General features: G+C 47.7%; 1 protein-coding gene across 6 annotated transcripts in view; it reads left to right on the top strand.

Annotated features, from left to right (window-relative positions):
• Hivep3 (human immunodeficiency virus type I enhancer binding protein 3) overlaps positions 1-19,761 on the top strand; it is a 334,231-nt gene that overhangs the window by 242,738 nt on the left and 71,732 nt on the right. For 4 of the 6 annotated variants that reach the window (XM_005410588.1, XM_013507767.1, XM_013507768.1 and 1 more), the window contains one exon: positions 7,151-7,349. The exons of 1 other annotated variant lie outside the window; for it this stretch is intronic. The gene's annotated coding sequence lies outside the window, so the exon portion shown is untranslated. Of the gene's footprint in view, positions 1-6,545; positions 6,566-7,150; positions 7,350-19,761 lie in introns of those variants that run through there. One more of the 6 variants, XM_013507769.1, reaches the window with a different exon arrangement.

The following is a 19,761-nucleotide window of genomic DNA, read 5'->3' as shown; positions in this document are numbered from 1 at the left end:
TGCATCTCCACCGTCTGCCTCCAGAACCCTTTCATCTTGTAAACTGAAGCTCTGTACCCACGAACAGTCACTTCCCATTCCCCATGTCCCTAGCTCCTGACAACCCCCACTCTACTTCGTATCTATACTGTTCTGTCATTTTTTAAATTGCTAAAGGGAAATGTACTTATTGTTGTAAAAGAAGGAAGAGTGTATAAATGCATACAGAAGAAAATGGGTGCTCCAAAGCCCACCACATTGCAGCCCCTCCTAGGAAGGGCTGACAGTGTGGGTTTTGTCCTCTAGGACCTTTCTGTCATTCTACGGACAGATGTGTGTGTGTGTGTGTGTGTGTGTGTGTGTGTGTGTGTGTGTGTGTGTTTTGCTTTTCCCATCCCAGAAGAAAGAACTGTGTGCATTAGCTCATCATATGGGCATCAGAGTCAGATCAAGGCTCGCCACGCAGCCAGCCCTCTACACCTCTCCAAGTCTCGGGCAGAAAAGGAGGCCAGCATAGCACCTTCCATTCTGCAGGTTGGGAGAATTTCAGGGGCCACCTGTGAAGTAAGCTTATGCTTGTACTTGATGCATAGAAAAAGTCAAGTGCATCTCTATTATTGGCAGGAGTATATGTTTATCTCTCATTAAGAAAAGTTATTATCCCATTACTACTCCACAGGGTGGACTCACTGTCGTTTACTCGTTCACCTAGTTCCCTGCTGATGGATTTTAAGGCTGTTTCCATTTTCACTGTTTGTGTTTTTTTAAATATGGAATGCTTCACGAATTTGCGTGTCATCCTTGAGCAGGGGCCATGCCGCTAATGTTCTCTGTATCGCTGTAATTTTAGTGTGTGCGCTGCCAAAACGAGCACCATTTTCACTGTTAAGAACAGTGCTGAAGCAGTCATCCATACTTGTGCCTTTGCATGTTTGTCTGTGTTGATGTGCATGTGCTTTGAAGCTTCAGGTCAAAAGAAATTTTGGTGGATATGTCAAAATAGTTTCTTACTCTACACCTGTCGGCAGTGTTTGAGATGTATTCCTCGGCTGTGCCCCTCCAGCACCTGAAGGTGGCAATCAGTTTCCTCTTTGCTGACCAACTGGGGAAGAATGATACTGGCTCTTAACATATGACTACAATAATTAATCAGGTCAGCGTATTTGCATACCTTTAGTACACATTTTATTACTTACCTAATTGTTTATTCATTTCTTCACTTTATTGGTTATACATTTTTCTTATTGTCTTGTAGGTATTTATTACATATTATGGATACTGACTCTCTTTATATGTGTTGTAATACATCCCAGTACTTATTTTATTATTGAATATTCCACTGCAAACATGTCTGACAAAATAATTACCTTGATAAAGTAAATAATAAAGATTTAAATCTCTTAGTTTTAGAATTCTAAGAATTGAACCTGCTCTTAACAGTGCAAAAATCTCCAAATATTTTTATCCAGTCTGTCATTTGCTTCTGAACTATTGAAGGGGTCTTTTGTTATATGGAGTACTTAATACTTTTGTGTAGTGACATGTGTTAATCTTTTCCTTTAAGAGCACTGAGGTCCAGTTCAGACTTTCAAAGGTATTTCCCAATGCGACATTATACAAATATTCTAATAGGTATAGCATTTTTTGATGGGTTTGCTTGTATACTGTTCCCATCTTTGGTCTATATAAGTGTGTGTGTGTGTGTGTGTGTGTGTGTGTGTGTGTGTGTGTGTCCTCCCTCCGTTACTCTCCCATTTTGCTGTTCACTTGTCTTTGTGGCATGTCCCACTATCTGCCACACCACTTACTTTACCTGTTTTACTGCGTACTCCCCGGACTAGCCACCAGCCCCACAAGGACAAGGGTCTTTTCTGTTCTGTTCACTGCTGCATTCCCAGTGCCCAGGACAGCGCCTGACACACAGCAGACATTGAGTAAACATTTGTTGAATGAATAGACAGCCAGCCAGTTGTCCCAGCTCTTTTACTTAAATAATCCATTCTTTTTCTGCTAATTTGGAATTCCCTCTTCAATAGCCCTTTCTGTCTTTTTTGTAGTTGTTGGTCTATTGACTTTTTCTTCTTTTCCTCTTTTCCTTCCTTTCCTTCAGTTTTGTGATTCATAATTTCTAGAAAATCATCAGTTTGAAAATTCATTCTCATAAATGTATGTTCCAATTCTCTTAAAAACTTTTCATCTCTATTTACATCGCCCTTCTTGGCACTTATATTTGTGATTTTGCTCTTTAGTTTCAGCCCTTTCATGATGAGTGGATTTCAGGCTTGTATTCTCGCCTGCAGCTTTAGCTACATGCCAGAAATTTTGAAAAGTAGTGATCTCCATTTATAATTATCCTCCCATTGCAGTTTTTCTGTCTTCCTTAAATCAAAGCATTTTGAAACTGTCATGTGCACCGTTTATGCATTTACTTTTTTTTGTATGTGTTCATTTCTGATTTTTTTGTTGAGAACAGAGGCCACCTTCTATTCAGCTTGTGCCCTTTGGAACTTGAGGTCTTTTTGCAGTCTAGCACGGGGACATTTGAGGAGAAGGTATTTACCCATACTTTGAAAGTGAGTGAAGCTAAGCTTACCAACTACATCTTCAAATCTTCCTGTCCCCCTTTGGAGATGAGTTGTCTCTCGAGTCACTGATTGATACCGTTGTGTCAAGGCAGGCATTGTTCCACCTTTTCTTCTAAGAACACGGTGTTCCATATGTTTTATGGTCCTGTTGCTCTCGTGAGAGTGAAGCCTCATGATTTGTGTATTGTTTTGTAGAATTAGGCCCTTTAGAAAAGTCAAATGTTCCTGTTTATCTAACATTTTTGCAGTTTGTCTGAGATTAATATTGACTTTCCCGCATTCTTTTTGTTATCACTTAGCCTACTACAACTCTTTTTACATTTTTAAAAAATTTCAACCTTTCCTTGCCAATTTGTTTTAAGTGTATTACTTCCAAATGGAAAATAGCCTGATTTTTTTTCTTTTACCTATCCTGGTCTCTTAAGTTAGAATAAAGTGATTTAATGTATTTATGTTAACTGTGCTCATTAATATGTTTGGTCTGACTTTTGTAATTTTATTTTATGTCTTTTGTTTATTACATTTTTCTCTTTTTAATTTTTCCTTTCCTAGCTTTTGCAAAATTAATTGAATTTTTTTTGTTCTTATCTTCTCACTCCACATACACTGGCTTAAAAGGGCTTCATCTTCCTTTTCTTTTTGAAACAGTTACCCTTCAATAAAAGATAGTTCTGTATTCATGTCAAGAATTAAATGGTATCTAGTCCCCAACAAGATGAACTCATGATTATGGTCATTGGTTTAGATGTGACTGTGCTTTTTTCAATCTGTTATCTTCACTGTCCCTTGTGTATCCTGTCTTGCCATTTCTTGAGTTACTTATTCTGATAGTTTTTATTTTGTTGGATAACTCCTTGAGTAATTTTTTTAAGAATAGATGAGTGGGTGGCATCCGATTTTAGTGCTTCTCTCTTTCACTCTGAGACTCAGGTGAGTAATTGATCTCATAATTTTAACTATTTTTCCTCAAAGCTCTGAGGTCTTTACCTTGTTGCCCTCTAGCAGTTAATAAGGGAGATATCAAATCCAAGGTCAATCTGATTCTCAACATTTTTGTAGAGACTTTTAAATGCCAAGTCTCCAAATATCATCAAGATAATGTGTTAGTGAGACCAACCCTAGATCATCGCTCATGTGGGGAGGGGAAACAGCAGCTCCCCAGGGCCCTGGCGTGTCTGGGAGGAGGAGGCGAGGTTGGCCTCACTGAGGATGAGAGTTTCCTCCAGGTGGGGTGGGGTGCAGCAGCTCGCTCAAGACTGTGGAAGGCGTATGACGTAGTAGTCCAGGGCAGGAGGAGACAGCGAGGGAAGGAGTTTTCAGGCAAGGCAAGAGATGCAAAACACCTTAGGGCACAAAGTGTTGCTTCAGAGTGGATGGATTTTTCAGGAAGCTTTTGTAATAAACAGTCAAGTCGTGCCAGGCTAGAGGCCTCTGGGATAGGAAAACCATGCCCCCAAGGGCCATACAAGGTGGATGTCCTCTGTTCTTAACAGCTCCCCTCCTCTCCACTTAAACCCAGAGGATTCTCTTCTGCTTAGATTGTGGTCCTCTGCCTCTGAACAGGTCTCCTGCTCTGCTAGACAGGCCATCCCTGCCAGGCCAGGTGAGGTCAGTGTGGCCCCGAGCACGGCTTCTGTTCCTCCTTCTTGTCTGTCTCCTCAGGCTTCCTAGCAAGCTACTATGGATCTGTCCTTCTTTATGCGTTCCTCTTTTATTTCAGTCATGTTTTGGGGAGAAGAGGTAGACATTGGGTTCAGTTTGGCATCTAGAACCGCAGCTGTGTGTGACATTTTCAGAGAACTGTGGACACAGATGTGGTGGGGCAGCGCTCTGACGTGCAGCAGCAGTGACTGTCTCTCTGAGGTGGCTCCACAGAAGTCGCCCTGCTTCCGCCCCGTGCCATCGGCCCTGAGCCGCACTCCTTGTCCCAACTGCATCACCTGGAGCAGAGCGGGTCTGTGATTTTACTTCCTGGCCAGTCCAGGCTTCTTCCTCGAGCAAACCTTCCTGCTTCTTCCCTTACCTCCTCCCCCTCATAGCCGTTCCTTCCCCTCTGCTCCAGTCACTGGGGCAACATGCGATTTCTTGAACACTGTAGCCATTTGGAGGTTCTGGTTATGTGAAATATCCTGTCTCCTCACCCGCTTCTCTCATAGGCTCACTTGGATGCCATCAAAATGGGCTGCTCCATGGTGGTCCCCTCGAAGGGGGACTACATCTTGGTCACCTTTTGTCCTTGGGAACTACCCTCTGGTCCAACCCAAACAGGCACAGAATGCACATCTGTGAAGTGAACGAACCACCAAATTATGTTCTAAAGGGGCTTTTGTGCACTGACTGTGTGTGACACACCTATTAGAGCTGGTCCCACTTGTGCTTCATGCAGTGTGCAAGGACTTGCAGCTCATGGTGTCTTCATGCACAGCAGACACTCTTGTTGTTAGTCTTTTTTGTTTTATTTGTACATCTTTGCAGTAACTACGGAATAATTACATTCATCATGGGCAGTTGGTACATCTATATCACACATATGAATTCTACTTTAGATCCTTCTCCCCTCTCCTCCCTCCCCTTCCTTAGACTTAGGAGAGGCACAGGAAATGTGCTTTGGGTGTTCCAGGCGGCAGAACTCATGCACAGCCTTGTGAGAGGTGACTGAACCAGCTAAGGGAGGAGGAGCAGGATTGGGTCAAGTAGAAATGGCTGGGGGCAGGGGGGGCAGTATTCCAACAAGAAGAAACTGCCAAGCAAAGGCTTGGAGGTAGGAAAACTGTGGACTCCTTATGTTCTAAGACCTCAGAGGGAAGAATAGCACGCCACCATGCTTTACGTTAGTAAATGCAATCTACTGGAAGGTGTGAGATCCTATTTGGGAATAATGGAGAACTGTGGGGTTGTGAAACCTTTGGATGGTGCAGATGACAGAACCAGGAAATGGTAGGCGATGGCCATGGAGCAAGTCCAGTTTCATCGTGCTGTGGTGGTGGGATGGTGTCCTGCGGTGTGGGGCAGGGCTGGCTGGATTTCATATTGGCAGGCATGGGAGGCAAGGGATAGCAGAAGGGATTGGGTGCCTTGTGTGTTTCATAGGAATCAGCAGTATAATGTGGTTGCCCAGTACTAGCCAGTCCAAGGTTGGGTAAATGCAAAGCATGGTGCCCAAGAGGAGCGAGGGGGTAATGCCCCAGGCCTGTGTATCGGTGACTGCAGTCCTGGACTGTCAAACTCCACTCCACAACAAAATCCGTAGCAATTATGTGAGTCATATCACATGTGAGGCATTGTTCTAGGCTCTTTATGAGGACTGACTCATGAAAAACCTGGAAGGTCCTCGCTGTTCTCAGCCCCCTTTGCAGGCACAGCAACTATCCAAAGCTACTGAGGTCATAAACAGAAAAGCCAGGGCTTGAACTCAGGTGTCCTAACCATGAAAACCACATTCTCAGCCATCCCACCACACTGTCTGGGGCAGACAAATAGAGCACCATCAAAAGAGTACAGTGTGGATGTGACATGCCATGCTATAAATGACAAAATCAATTCACCCCTTCTGCTTTAGGATGCACTCTTCTCTGAGTTTTCTTATTTGAGCCTTAACAACAGCCGGCTAAATCAATTGTTAAAAAACAATGTTCACTCATCCATCCATCCATTCAGTAATCATTGTTGAGCTCCTGCCCTGACCCAGGCTTCCCTTGGCTCTGAACATTTTGTTTTGTTTAGTGATTTGGGGAATACAATGTGCTCTTAAGTCTATTCCTGTATTTAATCCTCACCCGGGCCCCAATCCCAGTCACTTGTACAGGTGCATTAGTTTTCTCTTGCTGCTTAACAACCTCATGGTTAGTGGCTGAACACCACATCCCTTTGTTAGCTCAGGTCTGTGGGCCAGAAGTCTGTATGGAGTGGCTGGACTCGCTCAGGCTTGCATGGGGGTGTTGGAAACCGAGTTTGTATCTGGAGACTCTGGGGGACATTCTGCTTTTCCAGTCTCATTCCAGGTAATGACAAAACCCAATTCCTTGTGGTTGTAGGACTGAGGTTCTGTTTTCTTGCTGGTTGTCTGCTGGGCTATTGCTCTGAAGCTTTTAGTAGCTATTCCCAAATGGCTCCTCCATCTTCAAGCCAGCAAAGCATGTTGAATCCTAATTCTAATCCTTCTGACTTTTCATCTATAGCTAGCCATACAAAACTCTTCCTTTCAGAGCTTTCCTGATTAGCTCATTCCTTGATAACCTCTCTATTTGAAGGTCACTTGTGCCCTACATCCAGCTAATCCCTAGTCCCAGAGACTGTATGCCAGGGATGGAGTGGGGAGAGTTTTGGGGGCCTTCTTAAAATCCTACTGCCCACACTGGTGAAAAATCAGAGGCTCAGAAACTTCAGGGTTGGCACAGTGTAGTAGCGTGCTTTCCAGTGTCACCACGCCGTCTCCTTGAGGGATATGGGAATCTGATCCTGCACCAAGAAAACCATTTTGGGAGGAGTTGAGGCCTTGGCCTACTGGGACCAGGCAGAAATTATTCTGTGGCTAAAGAAGTTGACCAGGAGAACTCTTTGACCATGACTTTCAACCACTCCTGCAGGATTTGAGAAATAAACCCAGCAGCCCTTGAAGTAGTTCATGGAGGAACCTCAAAAGACACTGGCCAGGAAAGCTCTGTCCTCCAGAGGGAGGAGCCGTGCATGAGAGGTGGCAGCTGCAACAGGAGTGGACATGAACACTGGTTTCCAGAGAGAAGAGCGTTTTAGTTTTGGTCACCGGAAGTGGTGCCTTCAGCACAGGTAAGAAGCAGCTGTTGCTGGGTGGGCCCGCTAGAGCGCTACTTTGATCAAGCATGAGTTAGTTGCCGTTCTGCCACTGAAAAGGTGTTGTTATTATGATTATCACTGCCTCCTTGAGTCTCTGGGATAGCTGATCTGTCAGTCCTCATGACCACTTGGTCTGAGTGAGCCTGGGTGCTCTCATTGCCACTGCTCCCCGTGCTGTTTCCCGGAAATGGAACACTGCCAGGTCAGAGGAGCAAGGCCGCAGGCCTTGAGGGCATAGCAGCAGCTCCAGAGGGCCCCCTGGTGGAAGAGTTGGAAGAATGCCAGGTTGGGGGCACTGGTTCCCATGGCAGGCCATGTTAGAATCATCTGGGGAGTTCCCAAAATTCCAGTACCAGAGCTCCAGAGATACCGATTGGACTGGCTTTGGAGGGGCCCCATCCCCAGTATATGTTTTCATATTTCTGGCTTCTCAGATATACGCTGTTGTTTCAGGATAGCTGTTCAGGCTTTCGTTCAGCTTAAGTGTGCAGTGTTAGAAGCTCTTTAGGTCAGTAATAGAGACTTGGGAGGTTTTTGTTTTTGCTTTTGGTAATGGGAATTGAACTCAGGACCTTGTGCTGTGCTGCCGAGCTACATCTCTGGCTCAAGTCTTGGAAGTTTTGTCCAGTGCAGAGCACATGAGGATCACCTGGGAGCTGGGGGGGTGGAAGAAGGCTGGCTGCTAAAAACAAGAAAGTGAGAAGGAAAGTAGATTTCTTAGCACACCCATTCCCCCTTCATCAGGTGGTTGGGGATGGAGGATGCTGGAATCTGTATTTGGATTCTGATGAATCCAGAGTTCAGGTTACCAGGGCTTCTGGGAGCTCCAGAGATGCTCAGCCCATCCTGTGTTTGGGTCTGTGGTCTCGACTGTGACATCTAAGGGGCGTTTCCCAGCCGGGCTGGCCGTGAGCGGTGACTCATCTCCTTTCCTGAGAGCTGAAGTTTTCTCACAGTGCAGAGCAGCGCCTGAGGCCACAAACCACCTCCGAGATGGCATTGCTGTAGCCGCATGGACTGTGAGGTGGTGAAGGCCTGGGCTTCTGCCCACAGCTTGGCAGCACATCTGGGCCCCGCAGCACTGCCGCCAAGGTGAAGGAGCATTTCCTGATCCCTAGGAAGAACTGGGTATTTGAGCCTCATTTTGAGGGGGGACGTTTGCAGGGGTGCTTGCTATATCGAATCTCCCTGAGTTCAAATCCAGCTCCCGCAGGTACTGGTTTTGTGCGCTACTTACTGGTTTCAGAGGTAAGGTGCTCTGTCCCTTGGCCTTAGCTTTCTCACAGGAAACGAGATAGCAGGGGCTCCTGCCTCACGGGGCCGCTGTGAACGTGCAGGTGAGGCCCTTAGAACACAGCCAGACACCTAGCAAGGGCTTTCCACACGTAAGCGGCCTTCCTACCGCCCTCTGCCGCTGACACAGGCAGCTCAGCCACCACCCTTCCTGTGACGCATCTGCTATGCTCTGCCACCTGCTCCAGGGCCCTGGAGTCAGGGTAAAGTCAAGGGACCAGCTTTGCTGCACTCAGGGCCAGGCACTTTATGCACCAGTCTGAGTCCTGCAAATAAGTCAGTCCTGTGGCTCCTTTTGTACAGATAAGAAATAAACACAAAGAGGTTCAGTAATTTAAATACAGTCCAACAGCTAGTAAGGGTCAGAACCGCTAGCTACACGAGACCTTTTCACTTTTTTTTTTCTTATTAAGGTGCATCCTGAAGAAAGGAAGTTATAACTTCAGGGAAAATCCTTCCCTATACCTGTGTGTTACTGGGAATCTATGATGCCTTTAACGAATAGGTTCCCTTCGGCGGCACCCTGAGACGGTTCCTGGTGCCTTGGTTTTGCATCTGTTCACCTCTGTGTGTGGGTCTGCTAGAGGGATGAAATACGCATTTGAACTAGTCTGGAAACAGAACCTGCCCTCCGAGGGATGCAGGCAGAGCTGTGAGGGGACTGCCCCAGGGAGCCTCCCTAGACTGGGAATTTTTCCTCCCCCATTTGATGCCCCAAATCTCCTCTGTCCACGCGGGCTCTGCCAGCTGCGAGGGGAAGTCTGTAGAGGAGGAGACTGGCCAGCAGGAAATGAGCTGCCAATTCCAGCCAGAAACCTGCCCTTCCCCCTTCTGTGCTCTCCCTGGGGAACAGCACATCCATGATTAATGGGGTGCTGACTCAGTGCTGGTGGAAGGCCAGGTGATCATGGCATGGCTGGCCCACCAGGGGGGAAATGTGTGGCATCTGTAGGGGCAGAGGGCACCGTCCAAACCAGCAGGTGCAAGGCTGGCAGACTGTCCTACGCCAGGGAGGGGCAGTGCTCGTTAGTGCCACCTGAGGTTTGGAACATCTCTGTTCCCAGGGGAATTATTGGAGTCGTTTAAGGGCAAAGAAACATTGGATCAGAGCTCCTCCTCAGGATAGGCCTGCACTGGGGCTCTCTGTAGAACAAATGTGACATCTGAGTGAGTGATCAGAGATAGCCAATTTAAAGATGGGCATGGAAGCAATGTCAGCATCAGACTTCTTGTACTGGTAGTTTTCAAATTATTTGGTCAGAAGCGTTTTTGGTTTTGTTGCTTTTGTTTTTTGTTTGGGAGGGTTGGGGATTGCTTGTTTATTTATTTGTTTGTTTATGATAGATCTTGCTATATAGTCCAGGCCAGGCTTGAACTCGCTGTGTAGCCCAGGCGTACCTCAAACTTTTGATTCTCCTGTCTCAGCCTCCCAAGGCTAGAATTACAGATATGCACCACCATGCCCTGCTAGAAGCCATTTTTAAAAGTCAAATCTTACATGGAATGCCAATATTTAAGTCAGATTAAAGTGGCAGTTTATTAATGCACATTTATTTGTATAAGTTCCAGTCTTCAACGTTTACTTATGAAAGTCCATTGATAGAGTAATAACTGTGCTTTGATGCATAAAAACATTGAAATATGAGGTTTTAGGTCAAGAACCTACAAAGTATGGCTCATGGGTGTAATCCAAGCTGCCTCCTGACTTTGTAAATAAAATTTTACTGGAACACAGTCACACCATTTCCTTACAGATTGTCTAAGCTGCTTGAGACCATCCATCCCTTGAAACCAGATAAACTTTGCTGAGCTCTGTCCTGGATGGCCGTCGCATTGCTCTGCCAGCAGCAGCCATCTGGTATTCTTTCTCTGTCTTGCTTTGCCTGGCCCAGCTGCACAGGAGTGATAACAGCTTTTCAACAGCACCCCTTGCACCATGGAGTGAGCCTCAGTACCATGCCACCTGAGCATTCAGGGAGGAGCAGAAGGGCGCTCTGGTCCAATACCCAACAACTGCTTGAATTTCTTCTTATCACAAACAAAAGTGAGACAAGGAACTCCACGATCATGTATGATGCTTGTGTGATAATCCTCGTAGTACATCCTCTTGTCACTGAAAGCTTCCGAGTGTGCTTGCTTGTGTGGTTTGATATATGTGTGTATGGTCCTGAACTTAACAACAGCAACCACACAGAGATGCCCAGTAGAGGGCTCAAACCCAGTTTTCCTGGTGGAAGATACATTTCAGCCTTGAAGGTCAAGGTCTACCCGAACCTTATTCCAAGGCCCACACCAACCAAGTTAAACTGGCGGTACCCGTTGGCTGCGTCCCATGGATCACCATGTGCTATGGAACGTGTCTGAATGTGCAGGTCTGTTTTCTGGTCTAGTGGCAGTAGGGGTCAAGCTATATTTTTAGAATAAAATACTCATGTAACGACTGAAGGAACTCTTAAGCGTTTCCGTAAAACACAATTTGAAAGCCATCCTTTAGCAAACGTTGGTGACTCTTAATTTCAGTGTTTAAGGGTAACAAAGGGGGCTGGAGGGAAAGACCAGGTGAGAGGTGGCAGAAAGGAGAAGAGCAGTGATGCTGTGGACAAAGGCAAAATCACTGGCTGGGGAGCGGAGTCCGGGCAGGAGCAGGGGCAGTGGTGGAAGAAGTCCTTAGGCTGCACAGAGAGGCCTGTGATGACTCCTAGGCATTGGCACGGACCTAAACTCAGCTGTTTGGGTGCTTGAATGACTGCATCTGTCCACACGGAGGAAAAGATGCTGAGGCACATGGGGAGAGATTAAAATATGCACAGAGATGGTGGCGGGAGCACAGAGGTGTCTCTGACAACTGTGCCTTTGTGACACAGGAAGCGGGCTGGTCAGCACGTCCAGTCAGGGCTCCCACTGGATGGAAACCTGAGAAAGTTGTGCTGGGACTGGGCAGGGCTTGAGGCATTCCAGGCAAAGCCCAAAGAGCCAGGAATAAAACCCAGGAGTCGAAGCTCCCAGGCCACCTGGCCTCCCCTCAGCCGGTACAGGGAAGGGAAAGCCAGGCCTGGTGGTTTGGGAGGCTTTGAGCTGAAAAGGTCTCAAGGGGATAAAAACACCCCAGGCCTTTCTGAGGTTTTGCTGCTCACCCCGTAGAAAAGAGACATTTTTAGATTTTAAAGGATGACCTCATTTTTTTCTTATTTACATAGCCCTGTTTGTTTGTGTAGTTCTTTAAAAATAGCTGACGTGTGCTAAGCTTAGTACTCGCTCTCTGAGCACCAATGGCAGAGCTACTGTGTGGGGAGAAATGCCTTTTTATCTAAGAAAGGGGCAGCCTTGTTTCCCAGGGCAGATGGGAGCAAAACAGGACAGGTAGGAAGTTTCGTGGTTTCTCATGTCGCTTCTCCAAAATAGCCTCACTCCTGCCTCCCACTTCCTGCCGGCTCCACACATGGCGGATTTTCTCCACCAGGAGACTTGTGTTCTGTGACTTCTCAGGGAGGCTGTAAGGCGTCTGGTGACAAGCAGATGTCCTTGGCCCTGAAGACTTTGTGTGTAGTTCAGAGGGCCCCAACTCAGCTTGGGCCGCTGGGTTTGTGCCCTGGCTCTGTGGAGTACTAGCTGTGTGATCCTGCACAAACTACTTCACCTGCCTGTGCCACATTGGTATGATGGGAGTAACACCTCTCGCTATTTCAAGCCATTCTTCTGCAGGTTAAATGAAGAAATACGTGTAAAAGGTTAAGCTGGCTATAGGCAGTAGCAATTCATAACATATCTTTTCATAAAAGCAATAGTGTTCCTGTTGATATCTGTCCCCTACATGGAAAATTGTACTAGGACCCAAACCACTGTCCTTCCCGGCACCGTCTGCCCAGCCTATCCCTACATCATCCCTGAGAGACAGGAAGATAAGACACAAACCAGGCCCTGCTGTCACCCGCTGAAAGTCCACCCATCACTTCCACCACCTGTGGTGAGGCTCACAAATTTATCCTCTAAATAAACACAAAGCATATATTTTAAACTTTGCAAGTCTTACAGTCTCTCTTGCAACTTTTGCTGCCCCAATGTGAAAGCAGCCATAGGCAATATACGAAGATACACATGGCTACATTCCAGAAAAAAACCTTTCTGTACAAAAGGTGGCTGGATTTCCTAACCTCCAATCTGCAGGGTGGAACCAGAACCTTACCTCTGCATTCCCAGTCCAGACTCTTCATCCCCTCCCACTCCTGCGTGGAATGCCCCACCTCCACCCGAATGCTCTTCACTTGCTGTTCCCTCTCCGGATTTCCCTCCTATCCCTGTAGGCCCCTCCTCTGTGGCATCATGCACCCTTGCTCTAGAATCTGTGTGAGCATGTCTTTGTCTCTAGCTTGGGCAGCTTCCCTCCAGGCAGGCACTCTGCCTACCTTCTCTGCAGCCCCAGAGGGTGCTTCGGCAATTGCTGTGGGTACACAGTGGGCATCTGTTACTGAATGCCAAGGTCTGCAGGATGGACAGCTGCCCTCAGGGAGCTCACAGTGGTTAGGAAGCTGGCATGGGAGTTGGTGACAATCCAGCCAGCAGCCTGGGCAGGAGAAACAGACTGTGAGTTTGTTGGGATGCCCATGACAAGTGGCATTTTTGAGCTGCACGGCAAGAAGAGAAGGCATTTGAAGTGGACATTTCAGGGTCTGAAAGAGACTTTCAGGGAAGTGGGACCAGGCCTGATTTCTGCTGGGGCACTGGCCAGAGAAAGGCAGACCTGTTCTGGGCTCAGGGTGGTGAATGGTCAGGGCCGCCTAGCTGTGGTTGAGGCCTCTGTGGATGACAGGCAGGGTCTGTGTCTAGCAAGCAGGGTAGGGGACCCTCGGGTTGGCAGTGGTGAGGGAGTTTGGACTTAGTTCAAGCGTGATCCACAACTCCCACAACAGAATTAGTCTGGAGTGCTTCTTTAATATGCAGATGTAGGACCCTGTCCCAAACCGGAGGATAGGAGGCCCAAGAGGGTTGAAGTTACATTCTACAGGAGAAGACTGTGACATGATCATGGGTAAAGATCATAAGTACTGTTCAGGTTGATGTCCCCTGTAGCAAGCAGGTGGATGGTCCTTTCCAGCCAGACTGGGGAGAGGTGGAATAGGAATGAATAATCCTCAGAGAGAAGAAGACACCCAAGCTCAGACATGGCAACTGACTTGCCCCGGGGCCATCCTGGCCACTTACAGGGATTGACTACTTGACTACTGGTGGAATAGGCTTTCTAAGTCAGGGATGGTCCTGCAGGGCAGGGATGGCCCTGCAGGTGCCACAGATGGACGAGAGACAGGCCATGGTGAATGGTCCCTCGCCCCAGCCAGACTACCTGTTGCATAGGCACTAACTATTTATGAGGGAAGAGGTGGGTTGGGTTATAGAGCAAGGGTATGGACGTGCATGGGACACGGGAGAGTGGCACTGGGAAGTAACTCTGGGTTTCAAGTCTGGAGGTCTAGGAGCACAGTGGTCCCTTAAGGCAGAGGCAGGGGGAAGGTAAATTTGATGCTAAGCAGACTGAACTTTAAAAGATGATGGGACAGCCAAGCCAAGGTGCCCAGAACAGGGAGTACAGGGAGTACAGGCCTGGGGAGTGCCGAGTGGACAGGGGATGTGTGTGGCTGTGGGAGCCCTGAAGAATTCCAGGCAAGCAATGGAAAGAGAGAAGCAGAGATGGAGAGAAAGAGAGGAGAACAGGGGATTTGGGAGCAAAGACATGCATACCATCTCCAGTGCAAATCTGAGAGACCAGAGCAGAGAAGGGAGAGGTGGGCAGACTAAGAAAAAGAAGATTTGAGCTGTAGGCTACATAGGGCCCCTCTTTAGAATACAGCCCGCCAGCCTAGAAGTCCTGCCATGGGTAAATAAAAATGTTAATCATCACAACACTGAAATCACCATTTTCTGTTTGCCTGGATGCATGCTCCTGGCCAGCACAGAGGCAGGTGTGTGAATAGGAGCGCAGGCTGGAACTGCCCAACCCGCCTGTCAGGACAGGCCCTGCCATCTTGCCTATGCCTGTGCTCCACAGACCCCATCTTTGGGATCATCTGTCAGCCAAGCCTTCATCTTCCTCTCCTGTGTCAGCCCTAGCACCTCCCCGCTTGCCCTATCACCCCTCTATTCATGCAACAGACATTTATAGTCAGGAACAAAGCTCGTTCAAAGGCACTCAACCCTGAGGCCGAGTCCAACAAGGCCTACAGCTCACCCACTGGAGGGCTTTGAACATGCAGATATTCCTGAACTTGCAAGTTAAGTGCCTAAAAGGAGTGGCTGGAATGCCTGGGTTCTCAAAGCACCCAGTCTCGGTGGCGTCCTTTAGCCACTTGTGTGACTTTGCTATTTCGGAGCACCTGGGCTTGGGCTGAAGGGACACTGAGGCCCAGGTGCCTGGGTGTTTAGCCATCAGGCCCTAAAAATATGGCATCTGCACAGCCAGCCTCCTGCAGAGGTTGATCTCAGGGGCACACCAAACCGTCTCCTCCCCTGACTCCTGACACACACCAGTCACAGTGATCCTGCCACCACCATCATCCACCCTCAGAGAGGGGGATCGTTTTCAATTCACTTGGACACAAGATGCCAAGCATCATTCTTGGTGGCAAAATGCAAAATGCATTAGGATTATGTTCTAGTGGGGAAAGTAAATAAACACACACATGCGTGCGCACACACACATATTCATGAGCTATTAAAATTATAAGTGTATATAAAATAAATATAAACACATTACCTTTTTGTAAGTAAAATATATAGTAAGTGACAAGGTGACATCTGGGAAAGGAACAGGGGTGCTGGGCTGGTGGGGCGCAGTAACATGTAGGTCAGGAACCAAGGGGACTTGGAGACTGTACTGGGCAGAAAACTGCGCGAGAGGGCAGAGCTTGCCCTGTGGGTGTCTGGGCGGGACAGTTGGACTGAGGCAAGGTCCTGTCTGGTGGGAACAACCAGGAGGCCAGGGTGACGAGGCTGAGTGGTGAGAGGAGGCTGGGGAGGGACAGGCAGATCATCCAAGGTCAGAGATCTGGGTGAAGGTGTGGCCCAAGTGTCCTCTGGCTGGCCCTGCCTGTTGCATGGAGACCACCTGCAGGAAAGGAGGACAGCAGCCCAGGGCCAGCCAGGAGGCTGAGGCCATCATCAGGAGGCGACAGAGTTGCAGACCAGCTGGCAGCAGCTGAGGCCATGGGAGTGGTTGGATTCTGACTATAGGTGTGGCCAGCGTGGTTCACTGACAGAGAGGCATGAGGCCTAAGAGAAGCAGTTTTGAAAGGTGGTGCTCCCATGGGGTCTTCTCAGGCCAGTCAGCTGCCCCATGCCTCATCTAGAGAGCAGGCCATTTGGTAGATACCCTTGAGATTGCTTATGGCTTGAAAACTATTTCAGTTCAGGTCAGTGGGGGCTGGGGTGATCAGCAAAGACTAAAGACATGGGGTGTCCTTGGGAGAGGACTTAGACCAGTGCCAGTGACAGAGGGAGAAGGGAAAATGAGCAGCCAGGCAGAGTGGCAAGAGCCATGCGCAACGCTATAGCTGGAGCCCTAGCCTGGGTGGATGGGTGGAGCCAGGGGCTGCAGCGATGGGCACAGCAGCTCCCCAACACTACGCCCTTTGGAACAGACCAGCAGGTTCAGGGCCTAAACATATTTTGCAAATACTGAGGCCCTCAATTTTGAGCATTTTCAGATGGACATGCTCAGGCAGGAAGGAACAAGGCCTGGCTCCTGGCCGGGGAGAGTTAACCTCCTGGCCCAGCATTGCATAACCACAAAGTCTGCTGAGCGCAAGGAGACTCTTCTGTGTGGCAGCCTGAGTGGCAAGCCTGGTGGCTCTGGGCTCTGGCACCGTCCTACAGCAGAACAAACAGCCCTCCCTTCCCAGATAATGGCCCTCATTGAGCATTGTGTCCATGGCCAGCACCCAGCAACGGGCAGCTCAGCCTGGGTAAGTTTCCTCTCTTGGCTGCTTAGCAAAATATTTACACTACGCCTTTCTAGTAAGACAGTTCCTAGGAGCCAGCGGGCAGAGGGAGCAGGAAAAACGCACCCTCCCACCCCCTGTGCCTGTGCTCCCAGCTGCAGGAGTGCCACCGTGCACCCAGTGGGTGAGCCTGTCTTGGGCCTTGCCCACCAGGGTGCTGTTTTAAAGACACTGAACTAGAAGGTGCTAGAAAGCCTGCCCAGCTTCTAAATCACTGGTGTCTCCTCCAGAGAAGAATGCATGCTGTTGTACCATCTGGGGGCAGAGTTTGGCTGGTCACTGCATCTGCTACAGGGCTTCTTTCTTACAAAGCCATGTGTGATCTGCGGGAACCGAAGATCAGAACTCAGAATCCCAGCTCCTTGGCCCTCTCCTACATTGGTAGTGTTAGGAAACATACCATCCTTCCCTGAGTATGTCTTTTAGTGAGAGGAAGAGGTGTAGGCCAGCTCACTCCTGGGGGTGCTGCATTCTGAGACCTATCTAGACCAGGGAACACACAGCCACAAGTTGTCAGGGAAACATCTCTAAGGAGGCAGAGTCTTTGTCCTCAACCCACAAGGGGTCAGAGGTGTGGTCCTTGGGACAGAATCAAAACCAGTGAGTGAAAAATCACATGGGTCGTTACTAGAAAGATGCCTCAAACAGTAAGCCCCATAGCTGCTTTAACCCAAAACACAGATTCTTTGACCCATGATCCCATTTCTGGGGATCTGGCTTAGGGAACAATAGGAAAAGTCTATAAAATTAAGTGTACAAAGGATATTTATTGCAAAATCCTAATGACAAAAAGTTACACTCAACAGTAGGAAAATTCAAAGGTGTTATATCTAAGCCATGCCTGTTCAGTTATTAGCAGGGGTGAGACAGATCTTGTGTCTCTTCAGAAAGGCAATATGATTCGCTGGCCAGGCATAGAGGAGCTGGAAACAAACTGCCAGGGTTCTAGATCCCACCACTTGCCAACTATTTTGCATGATATCTCTGACCATTACTGTTCTCTTCAGTAAAGAGAGGATTGTAATAGTGTCTGCCCTATACCTCATTAGGGGGTGAAACTGAGTTGATGCATGTGATATGCTTATAAGTGTGTCTGGTACATGCTAACTGCTAGAAACAAATAGTCTTTCACCTGGAAAGATTATCTATGAGAAAAGCCAGGTGCAGAGAAATGTGTGAAGGATGATACAATGTTTGTAAAATTTTGTAAAAAAAAAAAAAAAAATGCCTCCTCAACCTTAACACACTACAATGATGGTGAGATAGTAAGGACAGAGGAGGGAAGAGGAGGTAGGGGAGGGGAGGGGAGGAGAAGCAAGGGGAGGGGAAGGGAAGGGAGAGGAGAGGAGGAGAGAGAAGAGGAGATGGGAATGAGAATGAGAATGAGAGGAACAAGAAAAAGAAAGCGTAATTGCTGCTGCCCCGGGTAGCTCATGGCCACCTGAGAACAGGCCATAGGAAGGCTTGAGTCTTGTATGGGGCTTGGCTTGGTGTTCTGGAGGTCCCTTCAAACCCCGAGATTCTGCAACTCTATGGATCCATCTTGGCAGTCTACAAGTAGGCCCTGTCCTGTATTTGATGGAATGAAATTGTCTATTGCATGTGGGATTTATTTATCAACTTGCCCTTTCTGTCTGTGGGGAAGGAAGGTGTTAGTTGGTGGCTTAGTTTTACAGGCATGCTTATCATCCTGTCCTCATGGCATCGCCAGTGGGACCACACTGATCCAGACGGAGATCTCCAAGCATCCTCCCCGGCCTGGCTTGATTTAGATGAGTCATGTCAACAATGATGCTGTCACCTTGCTGGAGATGGACTCCCCCTTGGTCAGCCACATCATACTCTGAGTGACACAGGCTCTAGGAATGGAGGGACAAGTGACAGGCTGAAAAGATCCCTGCTGGGGTGTAGCTGTTTTGGAAATCAGACCCACTTCATCCACTTTGCCTAAAGGCACTTGAGATGGGGTCCAGAGTGATATGATTGCAAAAGAAAACCCCTTTGTTTTCTTGTATTTAACACACATATAAAGTTATGCAGTACATTAGCCACATGGCAATGAAGTAGACAATAATATAATGAACATCCATGAACTCACCACCCTGCTTTAAAAAAGACTTGACAAATATGGTAGAAACTCCTGCCCTGTGCCCACAAGTTCAGATCCTTCTCTTTTCCCAAACTGGCCAACATCCTGCACTTGTATTACCATCTGCAAATGTTTTCTGGCACTTACCAATTGCCAGGCGAAGCGCAGGGTTCTGGGCTTATCACAAGGCTTGCCCTGGACTAGTGTGAGACCCTATCCCTCCCTGCCTGTGATTCTTTCCTTTGGTGACTTTCATTCTTTGATGACTTTTTCTACTTTTGCTTCTGGGACAGTGAGGACAGCAAGACTGGGGTCCCAGCACTTGCCCTGTCACTAACCTTGCGATCTTGGGCTAATGCCTTCCTCCTCCCTGGGTCCCAGTATCACTGGTCAGAAATGGAGTGATTCCTCTAAGGGAATCCATCGGCAGGGTAGGCTATTCACAAAGTAATGAGTATCTTAATGCATCTGGGATGGGGGCTGCTTATTTCTCATGTGTAAGTCATAAACCACTGGTAGTATGTTGGGTCATTTTATTGGAACATGGATGAAATTCTTCAACAGTAATTTATTTGATTGAATAAAAATACAGGGCCAGGCATATAGCTCAGCAGCACAAGTGCCTGCCTGGCAAGCACAAGCTCCTGAGTTTGATTCCCGGTACCAAAAGAAAAAAAAGAGAATAAAAACACAGCTTTGGCAGATATACCCAGTGTCCTTATCAGTTAGGACAGGGCCATACTTAAGTCAGTAGAAATTTAAATATTAATTACATAGCAGTCCAACATGATGATATAAATTTTTGACAAATCTTCTAATGATGCCCCCAAATGGCAGTGTCCCAGTGTGTTGGTTTGGGGCTTATTTTGCAAGGAGAACAACATAATACAGGACATATACTTTATGTTATTTTTTATAAGTCACCCAAAGAACAGTATACAAAAGAGTGCAGGGAATCTGTCCACACACTAAGACCAAGGAATCCAGCTGAGGGCCTGGATCCCACAACAATGTC

This window comes from Chinchilla lanigera, unplaced genomic scaffold, assembly GCF_000276665.1.
Source record: "Chinchilla lanigera isolate Chin_1 unplaced genomic scaffold, ChiLan1.0 scaffold00136, whole genome shotgun sequence".
NCBI classification, from domain to species: domain Eukaryota; kingdom Metazoa; phylum Chordata; class Mammalia; order Rodentia; family Chinchillidae; genus Chinchilla; species Chinchilla lanigera.
Note: the sequence above shows the minus strand (reverse complement) of the source record. Positions and strands in the feature narration are given on the sequence as shown.